Genomic DNA, 7143 nt, shown 5'->3' on the forward strand with positions numbered 1-7143 from the left:
TATATATATATATACCTTCCGAACTTGTGCTGCGGGTTTAGTGTCCCCAGTTTATGTAGACTCAGTTGCCCCACCCACCACCACCCCACCCACTTACCCTAGACTGGTCGGGTCTGAGGTTGCAAGTTTCATCATCGAAGCTTGTTGATCTGCAATTCAGACACGTATATATACAGTCCTCACTACTTCCACTGCCCCACCTTCGTCCCCCTCCCCCTCCTCCATCTTCAGCTTCGCCTTGTCAACCTTTTCTACCTCTCTGTTCAAAATCATCACCTAAATCCTCACAGATTCAATGAATGGCATTATCTAATTCAGTATCCGGATGCTCTTTACTTAGTATATATACATTGGCGTTTCCTAATCTTGAAGAATTTTCAGACGTGTTTTTTTTTTATACGTCTGTTGCAACTTTTTTTGTGGCCTTCATATCCAGTAATAACCAAACCTTACTATAGATGACTAGGGGGTATCTAATGTAGTTAGCGGTTTTAGTGTAAGATTTTTCACTGGTCATAGTCATTCCATTTGGACTATAATAATACTTTGGGCTCAGTCTCCCCCCCCCCCCCCTTACTCATTTTATTCTGATCTGGTCAAGATATCCCACCTTCATTTCACAACTCCCTAATGTTTCGTAACAGAGGCCACGTCCATTTGAAGATTCGGATATAGTCTCTCTCTCTCTCTCTCTCTCACTCTCTCGTTATTATTATTATTATATTATTATTATTATTATTATTATTATAATATGGAAAATGAAGGCCCCTACTCGTATGGAACAAGAAGCCCGCCATAGGGACCACTGACTGGAAGTTCCAGAAGCGTCCAAAGAATATAATGGAGCTCTTTCGAAAGATACAACAACAGGAGGTCATGGGGAAAACAGAAGGGAAAAGTTTGTCCCATTAAATAAGTCGGAATAATTATAAAAAATATAGAATATAATAAGTTAAAAACAGTTGGGTTTCAATTCCTTCACTCACTCGAGAGAGATATTTCGGTCTACTGAAACTGTCGTAGAAGAGCAAGGCCCCCCCCCCCCTCCTATACAGCTGCTCAGCTGCAGCCAGGCATGGTAACCCCCCCAACCTCCCCCGTACACACACACAGACCCACAGAGGTAAGCACGCTCACAGAAACGTACATGCGTGAGGGGGCGTGCACACGCACGCACGCACACTCCCAACCTTCCCCCCCCCCCATCACCTTCCTTACTGGGGGGGGGGGGGGTGGGGGGGGGGGGGGTGGGCGGCTGTTCTTCCAGCCATTAATTTCCACCCACATTCAAACGGCGAGTTCGTTCGCGAACTGGCTTGTTTTTGCTCGCAATTTCTTGCCTTCATCTGACCTCATTTACTTTTTTTTTCTTAAGTTAACTGTCATAGACTGTTGTTATGTAATGTGATCATTTTGTCTTTTGTCAAGGTATGCATGAAGTTATCTAGTGAGAGCGAGACACCATTCTCTCTCTCTCTCTCTCTCTCTCTCTCTCTCTCTCTCTCTCTCTCTCGTTTTTTAGGTGTAGTGCTAAACCCCTTTCCCCATGTTTTATCAGTTTCCCTCTCTCTCTCTCTCTCTCTCTCTCTCTCTCTCCTGAGTTTTTTCGTCATCTAAAGTTTTATCCCAAGTCCCACCCCTCCTCTCTCTCTCTCTCTCTCTCTCTCTCTCTCTCTCAAACAGGTTGCCTAGGTTTGACCATATTATCGTCTGTGTAGGAATTATATTCTGTATAGGACCTCCTCCAGGGTGTCTGTATTTTTCCTTTCAATCCTGTCGAAGGGGAGCGGTGGCTGTTTTACCTCATTGATACTAATCTTTAACAATAACTGGGATATGATGATGGGTTTTAAAAGGAAATTTGAATTACTGACAATATTTATAAAATATAGATTACACGCAATATCATTTTGTAACAAAGGTATATTTAACATTGTACTTAATTTTTTTTATTACTTTATCTTTTTGTATTTATGATAAGACAAGTACTATGTAAATAATGTAGAGAATTTTGTTATATTTTCATTATAAAAAATTAAAACCATTTTGTTCGTCAAACATTGCTTGGAAGGATGCGGGGCGGGAGGGAGCATTGGGAAAACAAGTGAGGACAGATATCGTTATCATGACGGTGGCTTCCATGTCATATAATAAACGCAATGCATATCTTTTTATATTATTAAAATAAAAGATAAAAGCAGAGTCGAGTCCAATCGGCTAATAGAAACTCGAGCTTGATCAAATTCAAGGTTAAAGGGACAGATGGAGGAGTCTACGTAACGTCGCATTTAAGGGTGAAAAAGTACTTTTATTCAATGACAAGGCCGTATACATAATCTTTCAAGCCTAAGTTCACATATACGAAGTATACTGATGGATAGAGGAAAGCCTTTTTTTTTCCTTTTTTTTTTTGGGGGGGGGGGGGGGGGGGGGGGGGGGCGGGCTGGGGGGGGGGGGGGGGGGGGGGCCGTTAATAGATGTTGGACTTCTAACTGTATCAGAATTGATCTCTTGGTAATTAATATATCTGCACTATGAAGTCTCCCGCAAAGTGGATGGAATTCGTCAGCTGGGAGCTCCACCTAAAACACGCCCAGAACTCCTTCCCTACACCTATTCTTACCCACATACACATGTAGTACACACACACGCACACACACACTTACACACATTTGATTGCTTAGCCTAGGAGAAATGTGTAGGATTATACACAGTGCCATTAACCAAAAAAATTAAACATTCCATTGCTGTGAATATATATATATATATATATATATATATATATATATATATATATATATAATATATATATATATATATATATATATATATATATATATATATATATATATGAATAACCTGATCACGAAGTTATATAAATCGTGATACTATGTATAAATAAAGGTTTTGCCACGGAGAAAAATGAAAGGCGAGAGAGCCTTTCATTTTCCTCCGTGGCAAAACCTTTATATATAATAATATTCATATATATATATATATATATCATATATATATATCTATATATATATTCACACATAGCTAGATTTGAACTAGTGTTTTAAAATCGTGCTTGCATCCTTCCTGAAGGCTGACTGCTCTCGCAAAGAAGGGAGGTTGTTCCAGGCCGGATTCAGATTGATGCTTTGATGACCTTCAATGCAAGATCTTGCAGCCCGAAACCTCTGGCGACTGAGCTAATCGTGGACTTGTGTTTGTGGTGGCCTCCTCCTCACTGGTCTCTTGCTATTAATTAAATAGCATTTGTTGCTTTCCCTTTTTCAGCCATCGTCGTCGTCAGTTTCAGTTTTATCTTCATTCGTATTATCTGTCTGTCTTCAGCGATGCCCAGCAGATGGAAGCTCCTAGTTCACGCCTTCATTTTAAAGATAGTGGGATATTTATTGCTCGTAGTGTCCTTTATTATTTTACTGCAGTGAATAAGGAATCGAAATTATCACCAGGATTGAGAGCAGCGCGTAAGCTTCATGATGGAATGGTTGTGGGGCAAGAGTTCCATAGCCTCCGTACCACAGGCATTCTAGCTAAGAGAGAGAGGTTATTTAATAGAACTTGGCAACAACTATCTAGCTGATTTTTTACGAGCTTTTCGCTGCCAAAATTGGTATGATGAAATCATCTGTATCTGGAGAGAGAGAGAGAGAGGAGATCTGGGCGTCATTCCGCGTCAGTGTATCGCCCCATTCCTCTGCTGTTCACTTTTATAATTAAATTTCTAAGATGGAAAACTGGTTGAAATTACACACCTTACGGCCGGATGTGCAATGACATACAGAGGTAGTCAATTTCAAGGTAGTCAATTTCTTCAATTTTTAGGCCTCTTGTTTCTCGAGTATTCGACATGGGTCCATTATCAGAACTCTGCTGCAACACTACAGAGTTGCTTTAGCTGCTATTTATCGCATTAAAACCTCTCTCTCTCTCTCTCTCTCTCTCTCTCTCTCTCTCTCTCTCTCTGATGTAGCTTGGTCGTTAAGGAAGTTGCTGGCAGCGTTTTATTTTGCTTCTGTGCTTCGTGGTTACAATCTCTCTCTCACTCTCTCTGACATTCAGGTCGATTTCAATGACAACGCTGTATATTGCTTCTGAGGCTTACGAAACATTTATTAGATTCAACAGTGGCTTGAGTCCTTATATTTACATTAACCATTTTTTTTAAATGTTTTTGCTGTAGCTATGAACACACAACTTGAAAGGACTTCAGTTAAAGAAAGCCAAATGGAGCTAACAATTTAGGTTGGTTCCCCATGAAATTAAGTGTTTTCTTATTCAAATTGGTCAGTTTTCTTTCTTTACAGTCAATGTGTTACGAAGTATGTTGTCTTCCTGGATGTTTATTTTCCGATTACAAGCCTAGAAAGGAAAAATGTATATGACAAAAAGGGGGATGTATACGTAGCTGTCTAAATATTACAGCATTGGCCGTTACTTACGTATAATCAGTTAGAAAGTGACTTAAAATATATAATTGCGTTTTTATATATTGCATACGTTTATCACAATGATGTGATTTTTTTTATCAGACAAATTTGCTCTTGCCAATGTCATGCAGACTTTCAGTCAGGCTTTGAGGCTGGATTCAAGACTTTTTTTTTTTATTATTTTTGTTTATATAATTTCGCTGGGACTCTGCATATATATGTGTTCATATATTATTTGAAATTGTACCGTCTCAATTATAATTACATCTGGAAGAAACCATTACATTCAATGACAATCAGGGTTGCAGTGCCAAAAGAAAAAAAAAACGGTGGAAATTGCATGCATTGGCTTCTTAAAGTGATTCAGATCATCGCAGCGTTCAAAGTTTATCTGTCCAAAGCATTGGTAGGGTCTTTTGGAGACAAAAGGCTGTATCCTGGATCCTTGGTGGGTGGGGAGTTTATTGTCTTGACGTATCGTAAAAGTCTGCATTATTTTGTTTAGTTCTGGACGCAGTGTTAAGGAATAATATCATATATTCCTTCGTGACAAATTGAAAAGTGATACAACTTTATTCATTTCAAGATTTGAAAATGCTCTTGTGAGGTATTCGTGGCCTTTATGAGTCGTGAAGAGTTTGGATGTGAAATGTTTTGTGGAGCGGGTTAGACATAATCAGCAGTTAAGATCCAGTGAATTCTAACCTGAAAACGAAATACGCGAAGCTTCGACAAATGTGGGTCAGTTCAGTCATGAAATGTAAAGATTAATACCCTGGAATGAGTCTTTCGCAGAGAGTGATGTTCCATTTCAAGATTTTTTTATATAGACTATCTACAAGTGATCATTCTATCGACTTTTGTGGGAATTTGGACTTTGAGTCCATTTTTTTTTTTTTTTTTTTTTTTTTTTTTTTTTGTTTTTTTTTTTTTTTTTTTTTTTTTTTTTTTGCTCCTCGATTCTAAAGGCTGCTCATGCACGAAGGTTTTGTTAGGTTTTCGGACAATGGAGCTTTTGTTAATAATTCGACAGACACGTGATCATTTGATGATAATATTGAACCAATACAGCTTCTCACAGAGCCACCCGCTTTGTGTTTTATTAAAAATTATGTATATTATGTACTGAACCAATCTTTCTATACAGCTTCTCACAGAGCCACCTGCCTTTGCGTTTTATTATAAAATATATACTATGTGCAGTCTCAATGAGTTCATTTTCTTGTACAGAAGGCCCACGAAGGCTCGTTATTAACAATAAATACCTTTATTATGTAATAAACCGACCGTACATTAACTTCCGTGCTTGACCAACGAGAAAACTTTGTTGCCGATTGCAATAGGCCTATTCATTTCTACAGATCTTGGTGGTGTATTTGTACAGTCGGCCACACATATAAGTAAACACATTTGAGCCACAAAAGCTGGATGTGATCTGGTAACACTGGAACTGTGCCTCCAGACGCACGATGAAACCCGCCCCTCCACCGTGGCCACCGCCCTCAACACGTCTTCCCCAAACATTTTTCCCTCAAACCTTCACTCCCACCCTTTCAATCACACTTTTATAACTTCTGCTCCATCTCTCTAATTTCTCCTTTAAGGAAAATAATATGACTGAATCTATTCTGTAGATTTATTTTCTCATCATGTGGAGGCGAGAAAACCCGTCTGTTCAACTTTTGTCGTAATAATATTATTACTTGCTGTTACCGACAAAAGAATTAACTCGGTTTCGTGGCGCTCTCTTGTAATAATGGGATTTAGCTATCTACCAATAAAAGCCTTGTCTATCAAATAACAGCATACCTACTACTCTTTAATTGTAATATCAACAGCCGCATTCCAAATTCTTATTATTACAAAGACAACTAGCTTCAGATCGTGTAGGACCTTAGGTAACTCAAATTAAGCATGAAGAAATAAAGAAGGCATAAGTTGAGGAGAGAAAGACCTCTATAGGCCTAGAAGACACTGAAGGAGGAGAAACAAAGAGACAGTTATAAGAGAGAGGACAACAGCAAGAAGGAGGCAGACGGAAAGGAGACACAGCGTAATAGGGGTTATTATGGGAGTCGATTCTTCCTTATGGCTGGAAGTTTGTTTGGTCACAACCGAAATTCATTGGATCAAATAATCGTATTTTTATGCAGGATTTTAACTGCTCGGCATACGTCTACAGTTATCGATGGCAAGCTTGTGCTTTTTTGTTTGTTTGTGTTCGTTCTGCAGGTGTGAATTCCAACGTTAAGAATGTATCAAGTAATAATGAGATCATATCCTTATATAATATATAATATAACATATATATATAATATATATATATATATATATATATTATATATATTATATATTATATATATATATATATATAATATGACGTCCAAACCCTATATTAGTAACATTTTAACGTATACGTAATTAAGGGACAAATATCACAGCCATGTTATTAAGGATACACAATAGGTTGGAAAATACCCATTTATTATAAAATATGTTATCAATATTTAGTCCATCCACCATCGTTGGCAATGACATCTTGTAGTCTACTGGGGACGAAGGCTACATGATTGTAGACGATTTGTTGATGTTTCCTGAAGATCTCCCATTCGGACATGGTGTGCTGAAGGAGCTGCCTTGATGATCGCTCTTGGTCTGGGATCCAAGAGTCGAGGATGGTCACCCAGCAATTTTCCAAGGGATT

The sequence above is a fragment of the Macrobrachium nipponense genome, chromosome 24, assembly GCF_015104395.2.
Source record: "Macrobrachium nipponense isolate FS-2020 chromosome 24, ASM1510439v2, whole genome shotgun sequence".
Classification (NCBI taxonomy): Eukaryota; Metazoa; Arthropoda; class Malacostraca; order Decapoda; family Palaemonidae; genus Macrobrachium; species Macrobrachium nipponense.